Source organism: Hypanus sabinus, chromosome 9 (assembly GCF_030144855.1).
Source record: "Hypanus sabinus isolate sHypSab1 chromosome 9, sHypSab1.hap1, whole genome shotgun sequence".
In the NCBI taxonomy this organism is placed as follows: domain Eukaryota; kingdom Metazoa; phylum Chordata; class Chondrichthyes; order Myliobatiformes; family Dasyatidae; genus Hypanus; species Hypanus sabinus.
In genome coordinates, this window is record NC_082714.1 from 121,004,050 (window position 1) to 121,023,042 (window position 18,993).

Below are 18,993 nucleotides of genomic sequence, written 5' to 3' on the forward strand. Positions count from 1 at the left end.
GTCCCATCCCCCTTGCAAATTGGTTTAAACCCTCCCGAACCATGCTAGCAAACCTACCAGCAAGGATATTGCTCCCCCTTGAGTTCAGGTGCAACCCATCCAATCTGTACAGGTCCCACCTTCCCCAGAAGAGATCCCAATGGTCCAAAAATCTAAAACCCTGCCCCCTGCATCAACTCCTCAGCCATGCATTCAACTGCCATCTCCTCCAATTCTTACCATCACTAACACGTAGCACTGGCAGCAATCCTGAGAACGCCACCCTTGAGGTCCTGTTCTTCAGCCTTCTGCCTAGTTCCTGAAACTCACACTTTAGGACCTCATCCCTCTTCCTGCCTACGTCGTTGGTCCCAACATGTATCACGACTTCTGGTTGCTTTCCCTCTTGTACCAGGATGTCACGCACCCAGTCAGAGACATCCCGGACCCTGCCACCCAGGAGGCAACAAACCATGCGGGTTTCCTTCTCACGCCCACAAAATCTCCTGCTTGCTCCCCTGACTATAGAGTCTCTAATGACGACAGCTCTCCTCTTCTCCATCCCATCCTTCTGCACCACAGGGTCAGACTCAGTGCCAGAGGCCCTGCCATCATGGCTCACACCTGATCGGTTGTCCTCACCAACAGCATCCAGGACGGTAAACCTATTATTCAGGGGAATAGCTACAGGGGTGGTCTGCACTACCTGTCTACTCTCCTTCGCTTTCTCCCCTCAGACTGTCACCCAACAACCTGCTTCCGGCAGCCTAGGTGTGACTACCTCCCTGTAGCTCTCATCTATGACTGCCTCATTCTCCCTTATGAGTCAAAGGTCATCCAGCTGTGTGATTCCTCACACGGTCTTCCAGATCGCCCAGCCGCAAGCACTTCTGGCAGATGTGACTCTGCGGGAGAGGGGAGTTCCCCCAAGACTGTCACATCTCACAGGAGAGGCACATCACCGTCTCAGGAGCCATTGTAAATACTAACTGGGAACAAGCTCGTCATAGAACAAATCACCTGTTCCCATGGTGTACTCTGCTATGCTCTATGCTTACAGTATGTCAGTGCTTGTTGTCTCCCAGTAGGAAGTTCCTTGTCCCACTTTCACCAAGAGTTAACACTAGGTGATGCAGTTTCCATAGTTGAGTATGTGGCAGTGCCTATAAACTGAAAGATATGGATGTATTTTTCAGCAGCGCTAAATGCTTGAGAGTATGATGAACCATAAATATGTAGGTTTGATCTCGGAGTGGGAAGAGATTGTTGGTAGGTGAATGATGTGATGTGCTCTGAGAAGTTAGTTGATTAATGATGTTGATAACTTCTGCAAGGTCATTGAACATTCTGAGGCAGAGCATCCACAGACTAGATTCTTGCTTCCTCCCATTGATCTCCTTGACTCCCTCCTACTGTCCTCACAACCTGCACCTGGAGGGTCTCCTGCAGATGTACAATTTCTCTTCTTTTCACATCTTCCTTAGCCTGGCTGCAATGCCAGTATTGGAAGCTTGTGATGCCTTCTCTTTTCTACTCCTCTGACAATCTCAGTTACCTCAGCAATTACCACAATTTCTTGCAACCATAAAGCACCTCCCTTTTAAGAAATGCAGATGACTTTAAACAAATTCACTTTAACCAATCCTAGCCCTCTGTGAAATTGGGCCCACTGCTGAGGTGATAAGCCACTCACTATTTTAATGACACTATATATGTACACAGTCCATGTCAGTACAAATGAATGCATGTTATCTGTATGCAGTGATCCTTGCACCTGGTTTTGTAGCTTCTTAATTTAGCCCCCGGTAGTATTGCTACTAAACTTTCCCGAGATTACTGCTAAGATTTTTAATTGCTCCCTTGCCAGGCTGTTAACTATTAAGGTTCTCAGGTTTACTTTTGATAACTTTGAGTCTCCCAAGATTTTCTGATCTCCCTTTTAGCGATTTTGTACATCTTTATATTTGACTTGGGTTTCCAGTTGAAGCATCAAAGTTGATTCAGTTCATTTATTCTTGCAGCCCAGGTTACAATTTTTGAAACATACTGGAATATACAATATGTTATTTGTCTATGCTAAATGGTATAAATTATTTGCTGAATTGATATTCTATGGCTCAATTTTTTTCCTTCGTTTAATTCATAGTTTATTTTCTGAATGCTCAAAAGTTCTTCATTTCAATCAATTGTTCTTTCTTATCCTCGAGCTTTCTTTCCTCTCCTTTCATCTGATACAGACCACGCTAACCCACATGTTGCTAATTTTCTAAATCGAAGAGCATGGTTACTGCTATGGATGCAGCTGTTTCCTCCTCAAATCTGATAAAAGTATCAACAGGAACCCATTCTTCACTCTTAGGCGTTCACCTATCTGACATTGACAAGATTCTTTTTTTTGCCATTGTTAATTTGATATTCACTCAATGTACCAGCACTGTAGTACATTTTATAGGATGGAAAGAAAAATTGTACTGGAATCACCTTAAAACAGAGGAGAAGAATCAGTCCATTGAGTCTGCTCCATCATTTGATCACGCCTGATTTACTTTCTCTCTCACCCTCTAACCCTTAATCAAGAACCTATCAATCTGGAACTGGTCCCAGGCAATGAACCTGGTTAGCTGTCAGATCTCACAGTGGGACAGCATTTCAGAAACAGTGACCAGAATTCCCGGTCATTTACCACACTCTTGGAGAAGGATAGAACAGACTTTGTGGTAAAGTATTTAATTGGGGAAGGGTGAATCATGTTGTAATTAGGCTTGAAACTGAAAGCTTAAACTGAGAACAGAGTACTCTGTTTAGGTAACACTTGTATAGAGTTTTGGACAGGTTTGTCCCATTCAGACAGGGATAAGATGGCAGGGTGAAAGAACCATGATTTACTAGAGATGTGGAACATGTAGCCAAGAGGAAGAAAAAAAGCTTATTCAAAGTTTGGGAAACAGGGATCAAACGGGGCTCTGAACAGTTATAAGGCAGCCAGGAAGGAACTTGAGAATGGACCTAGAAGAGCTAGAAAAGGACATGAGAAGGCCTTGGCGAGTACAATTAAGGAAATCCCAAGTCACTTCACTCAAATGTGAAGATAGCTAGAGTGAGGTAGGACTGATGAGGAATAGAAGAGTAAATATCTGGCTGGAGTCAGAGGTCCTTAAGAAATACTTAGCTTCAGAATTCACCAGTGAGAGGGACCTTGAAGTTTGAGAGGACAGTGTAAAGTAGGATGATATGGTAGAATATATCAACATTAAGAAAGAGGATGTGTTGGAACTTTTGAAAAACATTAGGATAGACAAGTCCCTAGGGCCTGGCAAGATACATCAAAGGATTCTACAAACAAGAAGCAAGGAAGGAGATCACTGCTCCTTTGACAATAAACTTTGAGCCCATAGTCAGCATGGCTTTGTGAGAGGCAGGTCAGTCATTCCTCGTGAGCCTGACTGAATTCTTTGAGGATGTCAATGAAGGTAAAGCAGTGGATGCAGTGTATATGGGTTTTAATAAGGTGTTTTGATAAAGTTCCCCATAGGGAAATGTAGTCGTTTACAAAGCCCAAGTATGACCTGAGTTGTGACATATTTTCCGGCGTGCATGCCTGTTGCACCTCTTCTGTCTTCTCTTGTGACTTACTTAAGCCGCACGAATCAATGACATGTCTACAATATGAGATTTCTTTCTTGAAAAACTCACATTTCTCTCTCTTTGCACACAGACCATACTCACTCAGCCTGGTAAGCACTTTACTAAGGTTCTGAAGGTGCTCGTCTTCATTTTTTCCAGTTACAATATCATCAAGGTAACATTGCGTTCCTGGGATATCTTGGAGCATATGGTCTATTGGTCTTTGCCAAATGGCTGGAGCTGATGCGACTATAATACTGGAACAGCTCCTTGTGAGTGTTGATTGTGAGGAACTTCCTGCTTGACTCCTCAATCTCCATTTGCAGATAAGATTGTGACATGTCAATCTCGGAAAACCTCTACCCACCTGCCAAAGATGCAAAAAGTGTCTTCTATTTGTGGCAGAGGATACTAAACAGTACATAGCACCAGGCTGATGCTCACCTTGAAATCCCCACATAAGCAAACGGCTCTGGCCTTACCTTTCTTGATCAGTGGGACAATGGGCATAGCCCAATCACTCCACTCAACCTTGGAGAGAATCCCAGACACCTCCAAGATCTGCAGGTCAGCATCCACTTTAGGACATAGTATGTAAGGCACTGGACACACTTGATGGAATCTTGGTGTTGCTGTTTCATCTAGTTCAGTCTGGCCTTCATTCCTTTGAGTTCACCAATACTCTTCTCAGACACCTGCTCATTAGCATTAGGCAGCTGTGTCAGCCTCTGGTTGTGCTACCATTTGGGCTACAGTTCCCTGTTGATGCCACACTGAGAACTTTGACTGAGTGCCAGCCTAGTTGGCTTTTTCTCAATCATTCACATCTGAAGAGTGCTGGCCCTCCACTTTTCAATGCATGAAGTTCTAACTGCTGTGTATGGCCTCTGTATATCACATTTACCTTCAGTTTGCCTTTGACAGACATTTTTGTGCCTGCGCAGGTCTTTAACATCACTGAGGTCTTCTCTAATGGTATCTTAGCAAATAGTTTGTTGTAGTCAGCCTCTGGAATTATATCCAGCTCAATTTTCTATTGTGATCTAGATGATTTTATGATCTGCTTCAGTTATACTATGCAGTTCTATGCATGCCACTTCACCATAACAGTTCACCTTTTCAGACTCTATGTTGGCTGATTTCGTTTTACATTTGGTAACTTTATACATTTGCTTAGTTTTGTGTTTGAGACTCTTCACTCGGTTGTGTTTTTTGTCTGCCATACACACTCTCTCCATGTGCCTTTGTCTCTGACACTTTCTGCAGACTTTTTTGTTGAACCAACAGTCATTTGCCTCATGAGAGGATTTGCCATATTGATAACACCTTTGGCTTTTTCACCATTCAGGAACATTTTGTGCATTCCATGTTCTAACCTCTTTTTCTGTAGATTTGTTGCATCCTTTGGTGCAGTCTTTTATGATATTCCAATGCCCATTCTAAGGTCTCTTTTGGATAATAGCCTCTTTTGAGTGCTTTGACTATGTATGCCACATATCAGCCTGTCCCTTAACGCATCAGAATGTCCATCTCTGAAGTCATAGTACAGGAAACATCAGTGCAAGTTCTGCAATGTGTTCAGAAATGCTTTCATCTTTTGACCGGTTCCTTCTTTAAAACCCAAGTCTCTCAGCTATTACCAGTGGGTTAGAGCTCAAGTGATTTTGTAAGATTGTAACAATTTCGTCAAACGTCTTTCTTGCTGGCTTTTCAAGGAGTTACTAAGTTGCGTAAGAGCCTGTATGTTCTTGGGCCCATTAAGCTAAGAAGTGTAGTGGCTTGCTTTTACTCCTCCATGCTGTTTGCATTACACACTCTTGTTCCACCCTCCTGTTATATGACTCCCAGTTTTCGTCAACTTCCCTGGCTGAAGCTATTGGCACGTTATTTTCACTTTAAATTTGAACACCTTTCACTGTTACTACACACTGTACTCACGCCTTTGTTAACGTCTGTGCTGGCTTTCTAGTGCTGTTTAGTCCTGTAACCGTCACTGCAGTTTGTGATATTTTCTGACATTTAGGTTCATCCTCATCGCCAAATTCTTGTGTCTGTGCACAACTGGATATCAATAGATAAATGCTCGCATTAATAGGCTTTAACACATGCTTCACATCTGAACTGCATCGTTGCACTGTGAGGTGGAAAGCTTAGGAACTGGGAAGATTTCCTGCTTCGTATTGTTCTAAGTATCTGACTGCACTTGACAGCTCCAGTGTGTGGGTAGCATTAACTGCTCACCCAACACCAGGCTACTTAAGCAGGCATTCTATGACAAACTGTCGCAGCAAGAGATATCCAGAAGGACAAGGAATATGCTTTGATGGCATTTGCAGAGTCATCTTTGAAAAAATGTAACATTCACTCCTCATTACAAGCCCTGGCCCTTACTGACTAAATGGAAGAGGAGTATCTGGGAAAGCATTGAGAACCTTGAGTGTAAACATCCAGAGTACACAGAGACCACTTGAAAATCTTGCAAGGAATGTATTGAGAACCTTGAGTGTTTACAGTTGGGATACACAGAGTGCAAGTAATGTACATATTTCCAAATAATCTGTGCACCTACCACAACAAACACCGCCTGACCCATCTACGTCAGAGTCCATGAATCCAACACTGGTCTCTTCAGCCATCTCAGAATCCACAGGTGGAAATGGAAACAGAGAAGAAGGTGCCTAAAATTCCCTTACCACACAAAACAGCGAGGAGAGCTTTAGGAAATGTCCAGCCCTGCTTTCAGAATCTTCATTACCAGAAAGCTGATAATTTGCATTAATGTTCTGGGAAATGTATGCACATACAGTTTTGTCTAAAACTTAACTTTATGATGGAATAAATCTGATATAGAACTTTAGCAACCTAATAGGTTTGCACACCATTTGCAGTGTTCCAAAGGCAGAGGAAGAAATCATTTCCTAACATCATTAATCCATTTTATATCAAACAGCAAATGGACATTTAAAATGACAACCATCAAAGGATTCAATACTTGTAATACAATCTTGTCTCATTGGAGAAATGATCTAGCGATGTTTCCCCACCTTGTTCATCATAAGCTAAGTAATTTCTGCGTTATTACTTACCGAGTATACCAAAGACCTCTCCATAGAACTCAGAACTTAAATAGAACCGACTGTCAGTCTCTGTCACTTTCTATTTTTTAACTTCATTCCGAATCGCGCAGACTAAGTTTTTGCTTAAAAGACAATGTTAGTAGTATCAGGCTCATAAATGGGTTATTTACTGACAATTGAGAAAATGTCAAAGGCTAGCTTAAAAAAAAACAGCAAATGATAAAATTATTCAGCAAATCTAGCAGGATCCGTGGTGTGAATCATAATAACATGTACGAAAACAAGTATATCTATCTTAAGTTGCAGAGGGGAGAGGAAAGACAGGAAACAGGGGGTGTAATAGAAATGGGAAGGCAGTTCTCAGGAGACAATTACAGTCGGTCCTCCTTATCCGAGGGTTCCGTACGCGCGGATTCAACCAACCGTGGATCAGGAAAACCCAGAAGTTCTCTCTCCAGCACTCGTTGCTTGAGCATGTACAGACTATATTGTCTTGTCATTTTTCCCTAAACAATACAGTATAACAAGTATTTACATAGCATTTACATTGTATTAGGTATTATAAGTAATCTAGAGATGATTTAAAAGTACAGGCAGTCCCCGGGTTATGACCGAGTTTTGTTCCTGAGTCTGTCTTTAAGTCGGATTTGAAGTCCGAACAGGTACATCCGGTATTATGTAGCCTCAGTTAGTAAAACGTTTGTCTTAGTATATAGTATATATTTTTACCTTCCTATGCATATAAAACACTTAAGAAACATATGTATTTCAATAATTAAACCACTGCCTTGCTTGGTAATAATTGTAGCTTTCATCGGGCAAGGCCTTTCGCTTTATTAAAATTGTTCCGACCATTAAACTGACTGTAGTCTAATGCTTTTCCAAAGACCGATGGTGTTTCACCTCTTTCCGAATGCTTTATTACTTCCACTTTATTTTCTATCGTGGTCGTGATTATCTTCATGAATAGAAACACTGCAGATTCAGAGCTGCACCAGGTCCTAAAGTCCACTGCACTGATACAGGTTAAATAAGGTCCGGGGTACTGCTGGGTCCTAAAGACCACTGCATTGGGACAGTTTAAAAAAGGGACTTAAGCATCCGTGTTTTTTGGCATCCGCAGGGGCTCACAGAACAAATCCTCCACGGATAAGGAGGGCCAACTGTACTTTTGGGCATGCAGTTAGACAAAAAGCAGAAACAAAAGAGCATAAACGAATTGTAAGGTGCAGAAAACTTTACCGAAAATCTAAAACAGAGCTGATTAGCCAGTTGATGAGGCAGCATCTGTGGGGAGACATAACAAGTGAATATTGTGGGTGGATAACTTAATGTCAAAGTTGGATAGCTCAGTCTCAAGAAGGAATGGCATGAAACCTTTATGTTGGATATTGAGGCCCAAGGGCAGAAACATGTCGAATCAATAGCTAAGGTATTATTTTGTGAACCTACATCGGGAAATACTGGAATAACGTAGGAGGCCAAAGAGATCAGAGAAGGATGTGATGCAGTATTAAAGTGACAGGCCAATTCAAGCTTCAATCAATGCCTAGTTTGTCAGCTTTAGAAACTAACTTTCATCACAGAACTTTTTAAAAACCAAGACTTTTTATAGAGCATAACATGTTTTCTAATATTTCTGCAGCAAGATAATTTTAAAGTTCTTTCATAACATTAAAATAACATTTGCAAATTCTTATCATAACACAGTTGACACTGTCAAAGTAGTCCACAGACATTAGGGTACACAAGCTATATGACCAAGAGGGCAGCCAAAGCTCACAAAGTTGAACCATTACTTCAAAAGGCTAATGATAACAAAATTGTTTACATCAGAAAATACTTGGAACTGATCATTATGCTCAAAATAATTGCAGTATATAGAAGTCAAACATCTAAATACTTGTAGTATTACATGTTTTAAAGTAAATAACATCCCACAGTAGCTTATTACATTGCAAAATTAAAATGTACCCTTGGTGGTGCAGTGGTTAAGATGCTTCTAAAAGCAGGGAAATTGATGGAGAGGAAATTCTTTATTTGCACAGTACAGTAGATAAGTGGGAGAAGTTTATTCCTGATTTACAACAGCTCTATCTCCTGTATAGTACTCCAACAATTTTAGTGGCTTACTGAGTTTGATGAGTGAAAATAGATGATACTCACTTCCCTGAACTTTTGTTCTTATCACAGTGCTAAGATTGATGCTTAGTGATAGGAAATGCTTCAAACTGAGCTTAAAAATAAAAAAAATGTAATGCCCTTCATCCAGTTGTGCATTGACTCTGACTGGATTTTTCTGTCATATTTTCTTACATGAGGAGCCTACTACATCCATGCAGTTCATCAACGCAATGTATCGATGCCATTTCCTCAATGATTTTGTCACTGATGCCCTGTACTCCACTACAGCCCCTCATCTCTTACTGATCCTCCCATTACCACATACACATTTTAGTGTAGTCATTAATCTACCAAATGAGATATTGGCGGGAATTTGTTTAAATTATACATAGACAATGCTGGATATTGGTATCAAATCTGTGCGGCTGGAGATATGAGACAACTGTACTCTATGGAACACAACTATTTTACCCAATAAACATTGTCAGGTTAGTCTAACATACAATGTGCTTCTCCATGTCTGGAAAGATGACTTCTGTATTTAAATCATAATTAGTTCTGCCTGTAGATCTGTATTGAAGAGGAAGTTGGGCAGAGAAAAGGTAAGTTAATTAAGAGCAAAAGATTGTGTAAGATTTGGAGATGATTAGTTGGAGTGGTAGGAGGAAACAAGAACATCAACTGGGGAGGAATCTGTTGGTGTCAGGGAGACAACAGTATGTTTAGGGAGATGCTCAGTGTAGTGTTAATGAAATAATCAAAGGAGGGACTGAGAAGTTCAAGAAGAATTGGATTGGGGGGGGGGTGAATCTGAAAGTTGTGGAGACATGCTATAAGTATAAAGGAATGCCACTCCAGAAAACAAAGACACCCTGGCAGACACCCAGAAAGACATTTAACTAATAACAAAGCAGGCCTCGTATAGATCCTTTTAGTGCACGAGGCTGGCACTATTCACTGTGGTGTAATTTCGTGCAATTGATATCAAGAGGACTGTTTCATGCTATTTGATTATACCGCATGGAGTGAAAGGCCCCTGTGCCTGTATGTCATATACATAGAGGATCTATGATGATGATTCAGATGTGTGCTACTGACATGCAATATTCAATTAAGTTTTATATTTGTGTTTAAAAATTGACAGGCTTTCACAATTTTTCAACTATGCGGCACAAAAGAAAAATGCAGAAATGCTACTCTAGAAAGCAAAGACAATTTTCAGGTGACATTGTTTGGTATGTTGACGAGTTATGCCCCGGACAAATATAGTAACTCGTTATTAATTAAAACCGGTTTCTTGTTTTATCAAATTTAATAAAACATTACAAATTTGAATAAATCCATTGAAAGTAAGATGCTCATCCCTCATCGATTAAATGTAGAACATATAACAAGTATGATCACTGTATTAGAAGAGTAAAGTACATACACTTTCCTTATTTTTGGGAATTACAGATCACAGTAGAGGTGAAAAGATAGTTTTGATGGTGGTAGTGAGGTGGAGTGAGGGGAAGGGATTAGGTTGAAGTCTCAAATGACTTTTACAAGAAACAACATGAGGAATTATTTATGTCAGAGTTGAAACAAGATCTGTGTCTATGATCTTAGGCCTTTCATTGTGGCTTCCTGTTGTAAATCAGTTAGGACTTGTGTAACATTATAAACAACTTAAACAGCTTACATCCATGTAAGATGTGGGAGAGGCAGTAGGTGAACAGAACTTCAAAGTAATCACAGTGATGGAACTTAATTAATTCAGTTGGAAAAGTAGTTTACTGACAAACAGTTTACAGAATTCTGTGAGATTACAGAATTAAGTTTTAACAGCAAACATTTAATTATAACAGATATTCATAACAACTGTCGATTTGTCTACTACAGTTTTTGAATTTCATGATTACAAAATAATGAATGACAATGTTTTTAGTTTCATGATTTGCTCATTGAGCACTGTGAAGCCACCTGATCACTAACGTTTAGAAAATATCTGTCAGGCCTGCACAGATAGGCTCCTCCCCGTCTCCACCGAACTAACAGGGATCACCTGCTACTTGTTTCCAAGTCATCACCTGCAGCCATTTTAAATCCAGCTCTTATCCAGTTTTTTGTTCACCCATCAAACCAGTCAGTCTCAAGCAGTTGCTCCTAGCCTTTAGTTACCATGTCATGTTACGAATCTATTCTTTCTTGTTTTATGACCCCTGTGGCTTGCTATTTTGCAGTTTGCTGCAAAAATCTTCTCTGCTTTTGGGCCCAGCCTCCTCTACATTTCCTGACAGGATGGGCAAACCAATGATTGACCCAGCAGAGTATGCTCGACTAAAGGAAGTTGTCCATTGACAGGAGCATACAATCCTCAAGCAACAGGAAACTATTAACCATCTGCTTGCTACTCTGAACCAACTTTCCATCTTCATATAGCAACTTCGTGCCAGTCAACCTCCTCCCTTACAGCCCTGATTCCATTGTCCCAACATTTCAACTGATCCCCAATGAGATGCTGCAGCTTCCTGTCCAGTATGTCTTACAATTCAAGTTCCAGCCATCTCTGTATTCTGTGGATCAAGCCAAAATAGCCTTCCTCATCTCTCTTCTGACTGGGCAAGCTCTGACCTTGGCCACTGCTAAATGGGAGAATAAAACCAATGTCTTCAATAAACATGAGGCTGCCAGGTTTTTGAATATCCACGAGGTGGAAGGAAGGCAGTGGACTGGATTCTTCACCTGTGTTAAGGGTCGCGCAAGGTGCTGGGTTAAACCATTGAATTTACGACGCTTGCAGCAGAGCACAGCTGGAAAATGGTAGCTCTGCTGATGCATTATCATCATGGCTTCTTGGGTGCTTGAAAGATGAGCTTCGTAGCCAAGAGATGCCCTCTGATCTTAAAATCCTCATCACCTAGGTTAACAAGAGTCCCATGGAATGACCCTCCAGAGCATCAGTTGGAACCTCAAACATGAGGAAATCTGCAGATGCTGGAAATTCAAGCAACACACACAAAATGCTGGTGGAACACAGCAGGCCAGGCAGCATCTATAGGGAGAAGCACTGTCGACGTTTCGGGCCGAGACCCTTCGTCAGGACTAACTGAAAGGAAAGATAGGAAGAGATTTGAAAGTACGAGGGGGAGGGGGAAATGCAAAATGATAGAAGACCGGAGGGGGTGGGGTGAAGCCGAGAGCCGGAAAGGTGATTGGCAAAAGGAATCAGAGCTGGAGAAGGGAAAGGATCATGGGACGGGAGGCCTAGCGAGAAAGAAAGGGGGAAGGGAGCACCAGAGGGAGATGGAGAATAGGCAGAGTGATGGGCAGAGAGAGAGAAAAAAACTAAATATATCAGGGATGGGGTAAGAAGGGGAGGAGGGGCATTAACGGAAGTTAGAGGTTAATGTTCATGCCATCAGGTTGGAGGCTATCCAGACGGAATATAAGGTGTTGTTTCTCCATCCTGAGTGTGGCATCATCTTGACAGTAGAGAAGGCCATGGATAGACATATCAGAATGGGAATGGGATGTGGAATTAAAATGTGTGGCCACTGGGAGATCCTGCTTTTTCTGGCAGACAGAGCATAGGTGTTCAGCGAAGCTGTCTCCCAGTCTGTGTTGGGTCACACCAATATATAAAAGGCCACACCGGGAGCATCAGACGTAGTATACCACACCAGCCGACTCACAGGTGAAGTGTTGCCTCAACTGGAAGGACTGTCTGGGGCCCTGAATGGTGGTGAGGGAGGAAGTGTAAGGGCAGGTGTTGCACTTATTCTGCTTACAAGGATAAGTGCCAGGAGGGAGATTGGTGGGAAGGGATGGGGGGGGGGGGGAAACAAATGGATAAGGAAGTTGCGTAGGGGGAGCAATCCCTGCGGAAACCGGAAAGAGGTGAGGAGGGAAAGATGTGCTTGGTAGAGGGATCCCGTTGGAGGTGGCGTAAGTTATGGAGAATTATACATTGGACCTGGAGGCTGGTGGGGTAGTAGGTGAGGACAAGGGGATCCCTATCCCAAGTGGGGTGGCGGGTGGATGGGATGAGGGCAGATGTGCGGGAAATGGGAGAGATGCATTTGAGAGCAGAGTAGTTGGTGGAAGAAGGGAAGCCCCTTTTTTTAAAAAAGGAAGACACCTTCTTTGTCCTGGAATGAAAAACCTCATCCTGAGAGCAGATGCGGCAGAGAATTGCGAGAAGGGGATAGCATTTTTGCAAGATACAGGGTGGGAAGAGGAATAGTCCAGGTAGCTGAGAGAGTCTGTAGGCTTATAGTAGATATCAGTAGATAAGCCGTCTTAGTTGGAAGATAAGTTGGAACCTCAGTTCGCTTTCCAGAACCACTTCAGGATGCAGGACCCTCATCAATGTCTCCAGAACCCATATAGTTAGGAGCAGCTCCAGTAACTTAAGAGTGTGATTGTCAGTGGAGAAATAATTTGTGCACTCACTACAGAGCCTCCAATCGCTCAAGTATCAAATGCCCACTACGTCCAGTTAGACAGCACTTCTGTGTAGAGATGAAGACCCTTCATTCTGGTAAGCTCCCCCTAGCCGCTTGTTCCAGCACCACACACCGACTCGCTCTCCTTGTCCTCCTTCACAGTCTAATGGCTCTATGCACACAGGAGGCTCAGTGGATTCCGGCACAGCAGGCACCGTTCTGAACCCACCTCTCATTTCAATCTTGGACTCCCTACCGAGCTTATCTGCCACCCCTTTAACATCATGGCCTCTGATGGTTGTCCCTTGGCTTTGGGATGATCCAAGCACAGACACAGCCTGTGCATGTAGTGCTGGAGAACACTGCAAGTCCATCTGATTCCTCCTTATTGACTTACCCAACATTCTCATCACTGAACCGGGGTAACCCGCTCATCTTGAGTTACCCCCGGCTCTTCACTCATGACATTCACTTCACCTGAATTCACATGAGTTGTGGACCCACCAGTGAGAACGTATGCCTGCAACTTCAGCCGACTTCACTCTGTAAATCCATGGAGACAGAGGAAATGCTTAAACTCCCATAGGAATTTCACAACTTAGTCATCACCTTTAATAAAAGGGAAACCAGAATCCTGCTGCCACACAGACCGCATGAGTGTGTAATCGGCCTCCTCCTGGGTACCCTCCTCTCCATAAGTTTGACTGTTCTCCTTCTCCCTTCTTGAGACACAAGCTATGAGTGACTACTTTGCCAAAGTATTACAGTAGAGCTTCAATCGCCCATCCCACTCCCCAGCCAGTGCAAAGTTATTCTTTGTCAAAAAGAAATATGGAGAACTTTGTCCCTGCCTTGACAAACATGGAATCAGAAAAATCATTAAGAGCTGCTACCCTCTCCCTTTCAGTTCTGGTCACCTATACACACAAACACACACACACAATATTGGATACCACAGAGAGACAGAGAGAGTGCAGAGGAGAATTACAAGGATGTTGCCTGGATTGGAGGGCAAACCTTACGAGAATAGGTTGCGTGAACTTGGCCTTTTCTCCTGGGAGTGACGGAGGATGAGAGGTGACCTGATAGAGGTGTATAGGATGATGAGTGGCATTGATCATGTGGATAGCCACAGGCTTTTTCCCAGGGCTGAAATGACTAACACAAGAGGGCATAGTTTTAAAGTGCTCTGAAATTGGTACCGAGGAGATGTCAGGGGTAGGTTTTTCCGCACAGAGAGTGGTGGACACATGGAATGCACTGCTGGCGGTGGTGGTGGAATCTGATGCAATAGGGGCTTTTACGAACCTCTTAGATAAGTACATGAAGCTTAGAAAAATGGAGAGCTATGCGCTAGGGAAATTCTAGGAAGTTTCTAGAGTAGGCTACATGGTTGGCACAGCATTGTGGGCCAAAGGGCCTGTAATGTGCTGTAGATTTCTATGTTTTATGTTCTATGTTCACTACCCCTGAAGGACAGGGCATTTGCACTTGTAATGCTACTGTAATGACACTGTAATTTCCTTTGAGATCAAAGTATCTACCTATTCAAAACGTTCTGCAGGACCCAGATACTTAGCAAACTGGATCTATGGAGCCGCTACAACCTAATCCACATCCACCTCACGGATGAGAGGTGGATCACGGATCTCATTCCACCGAGATGTAACACTGAACGTCATAGGAAGTCATTCCTACTTGTGGCCATCAAACTTTACAACTCCTCCCTTGGAGTGTCAGACACCCCGAGCCAATAGGCTGGTCCTGGACTTATTTCCACTTGGCATGATTAACTTATTATTAGTTAATTATTTATGGTTTTAGATTGCTATATTTCTTCACTATTCTTGGTGCAGCTGTAACAAAACCCAATTTCCCTCGGGATCAATAAAGTATGTCTGTCTGAGAGGATGACGGCATTCATAACACCCATTGGCCACTATAAATACTTGGTGATGCCTTTCCGATATTCCAACAGTCCAACTGTTTTTGAAGCCTTCATTAACTAGATCCGCCAACACGTGCTACACAGGAATGTGTACCTTGACAACATCCTCATCTTTGCCAATGATCCCCAGGACCACGTCTATCACGTTCATTCAGTTCTTCAGCATCTCCTGGAAACTGGCTGCACTGCAAATTAGAAATATGCCAGTTCTATACACCAGCCATTTCCTTCCTGGGTTATATCCTTTCATCCCAAGGTATAACCATGGAGCCAGAGGAAGTGCACACCGTCACTGAATGGCCCCAACCGCACTTCCTCAAACAGCTACAACACTTCTAGCTTCTCCAACTTCTATCACTGTTTCATCAGGAACTACGGCCAACTTACCACTCCTCTCCCCTCCATCACTGATAACCTGGTCTGAGGCCATGGGCCATACCTTTGTGGAACTCAAAGGGCTCTTCACCCCTGCTCTCATTCGCCACCATCCAAATGCCTCCGGAACTTTTACAGTAGATGTAGGCACATCTGATGTGGGCACCAGGCCATCATCTACCAGTGAGGACTGGATGGGAAGACAGAAGCTTGTGCTGCCTTCTTGCACAAGCTCAGCTCTACACAGCACCATTATGGAGTAGGAGACAGAGAGCTACTGTCTTTGAGAGAGACTGGAAAACACTGAATCCTTTCTGATAATGAACTGGCCTCTTATCCTCATATCCATATAACAGACCTCCAAACTCAACCCACATCAGGCTTGTTGGGCCTGTTCTTCAAGCAATTCAACTTGACTATCTTCTACCCAGCCAGCTCTAAGACACTAAGGCATATGCCCTGTCAGGGCAGTTCGACACAGCTGAAACTGAGTTCGACCCGCAGCCCATCATTTCATCCTGGCAGCTCCTCACCCTGATCACCTGAGATCCTAAGAACTAGATCCACCAGGCCTTAAAGCATGAGCCTGCTCCAGCCTACACCTCTGTCAACTGCATGTACATGCCAGCAGCTGTGCTCTCTGAGGCACTCCAATGGGCCCACTCCTAGTCGCTCTCCAGCCATCCAGACACCCGATGGCTCTGGATTTTCTGTGACACTGGTTCTGGTGGCCTACCGTGGTCGCAGATGTGTGTCAGTTACTCGCTGCCTGTCCTCAATGTGCCCAGTCCAATTCCTCCGACCAACAGCCTTCTGGGCTCCTGTGGCCCCAAATCACATGGATCTCATCATGGATTTGCTACTTTCTGATGGGGCCACATTGATCCTGATAGTGGTGGACTAGTTCTCCAAGGCAGCCCTCTTCATTGCCCTCCCCAAATTTCTGTCAGCCACTGAGAAAGTGGATCTGGTTCTACAACATGTAATTTCCCTTCAGATATTGTGCCAGACAATTGGTCTTCCACTTCTAGTGAGCCTTCTGCTCTCTCCTCTGCACCTCAGTGAGTTTGTCTTCTGGCAGACCAACACTCAATCATAAAGAGGCAATTAGCAAATGGAGAAGTTTCTGCAATGTCTTGCTGCCTCTAACCATTCCACATGGAAGAAGGAACTGCTCTGGGCTGAGCTGTCCCACATTCTGCACATCTCTGCCACAGATACTCACCCTTTTAAGTGTTTCATGGCAACAAAATCCTTGTTGTTCCTCATGGAGGAGGCAACAGTGGAGGTCCTGTCCACCAGGGTCCTGGTTTGCCGATGCCAGAATGCTCGGAAGAGGACATGGAGGCCATCCTCAATGCCACCAGGCTAAACCCCATCAGCATCCAGGCAGATTACTTCAACCTGGGGATTGAGTCTGGCTGACAACCCGAGATCTGCCCCTGTGCACTGACTCCTGCAAACTCTCACCTCAGTTCATTGCTCCCATTAAGATTACTCAGTGCATCAACCCAGTTATTTACCATCTCCAGCTGGATCCCTTAGGATCACACCTACCTTCCATGTGCCTCACTTCAAGCCTGTGGTCCATGGACCACTCAACCCACCTGAGACTGCACCTCTGGAACCAAGAGAGGTGGAAGGTGTTCTAGTGTATAGTACCTAGTCAACTGGGAAGAGAAGACTTGGGTGCTGTCCAGCTTCATCTTCTATCAATAGCTCAAGAAGTAGGTCTATCCAACCCATCCAGGTTGTTCTAGGCCGTTGGGTGCTGGCAATAGCAGGAAGGTTTGTGTCAGGTCTGCACAGGCGGGTACCTCCACCCAGCTAACTGAAGTTACCTATAACCATATAACAATCACAGCACGGAAACAGGCCATCTTGGCCCTCCTAGTCCGTGCCGAACCCTTAATCTCACCTAGTCCCACCTACCCGCACTCAGCCCATAACCCTCCACTCCGTTCCTGTCCATATACCTATCCAATTTTACCTTAAATGACACAACTGAACTGGCCTCTACTACTTCTACAGGAAGCTCATTCCACACAGTATCATCACAGTATCATCCACACAACTCATCACCCGCAGCCTACTTAAACTCAGCTCCTATCCACTGTCCTTTGTTCACCCATTGAAGCGAATGGTTGCTCTTACCCTTGTTACCTTGTTGTGTTAAGAATATGTTCTCTCTTGTTGTGCGGACTCTTGTGGTTTGTTATTTTTCAGTTTATTAGTGAAGTATCATTTGGTGCTACAACTGCCTCTGCCGCTTTGCTTTTGGGTCAAGCCTCCTCTACATTTCCTGACAATACCTTACAAAGAGAAGGAGAGCAATTGTGGCTTCTTTGATATTATATCTTGACTACCAACAGTCTTTATAAACAGAGTAATGATAATTTAACATATGTGGATGACATTCCTGTGATACAAGAGAATTCATTCTATTGTTCTTTAAAATCCATCATGATCCTGTTTGAAAGTTTTGAGAGTAGTGAGTCAAACCTATCGTTGTTTTTTTTAACACCTTGACATTTAGCAATTTTCATGTTCTCACAGTGCAAGTTAAATTTCAGTACAACGAAAAGGGAAACTCTCATTAAAACTCACTCTTATAATCAGTTTAGGCCTTGATATTTAACTTAAAAGGTCAGAAGGGACAATTTTTGTGTTATTTTCTCAATGTTCATCTTATATTTAAAATCCACCAAATGCAGGCAATTATTTTTAGCTGATTAGAGCACTTCTCCAGTAACCATCATTAAAATAACCTCAAATAACTCCTCTGAGGTTCTAAGAATGCACTTTTAGTGCAGGTACACTGTCAAATCTGCTTTTCACAGAGCACCTAGCAGGTCACCTGGCAGAACAATACTGCAAATTAATGTGTGTAATCAGATTCCTCCAAGACAACAAAAAATATATGCTTACTTCTGAACAAGTAGCATGAATCATCCGACACTGTAGAAGTCTCACTATGTATTTAACCAAATGTCACTCGTTCATTACGAGCCTGAAATTTGGTCCCAACCTGACGTCATAGAAAACAATGGAGATCCCCATGGAGGTGGCTGGAACCGGAACTGAGTTGGATGATGTAGACATTTTCACCCACATTGCTAAGAAATTTACTTTCAACTTCTGATAAAGAAACTTCATAAAAGATACAAAACACACAAGTAATTATTCCGCAACCAATCTACAGTCACGCAGTCCTAGTACACAACGCATATACAGACTTGTAGCTATGATCCAGATGGATGAATAATCATTGCTAATCCAACTTTCAATTGTTATGTAATATAAAATGTATTAGCAATGTGAAGGGTGAGAGCACTATGTAAAATAAAATGCATTATAGACAATCCTCGATATACAGGGATGTACTGGAGTGGAGACTTACTTTTATTTTATATCTATTCATGAAATTATTGTCAAGGTC

At 43.0% G+C, this 18,993-nt stretch overlaps 1 protein-coding gene across 1 annotated transcript in view; it reads right to left on the reverse strand.

The window, feature by feature from the left end:
- LOC132399759 (breast carcinoma-amplified sequence 1 homolog) overlaps nt 1-18,993 on the reverse strand; it is a 122,788-nt gene that overhangs the window by 72,714 nt on the left and 31,081 nt on the right. The window lies entirely within an intron of this gene.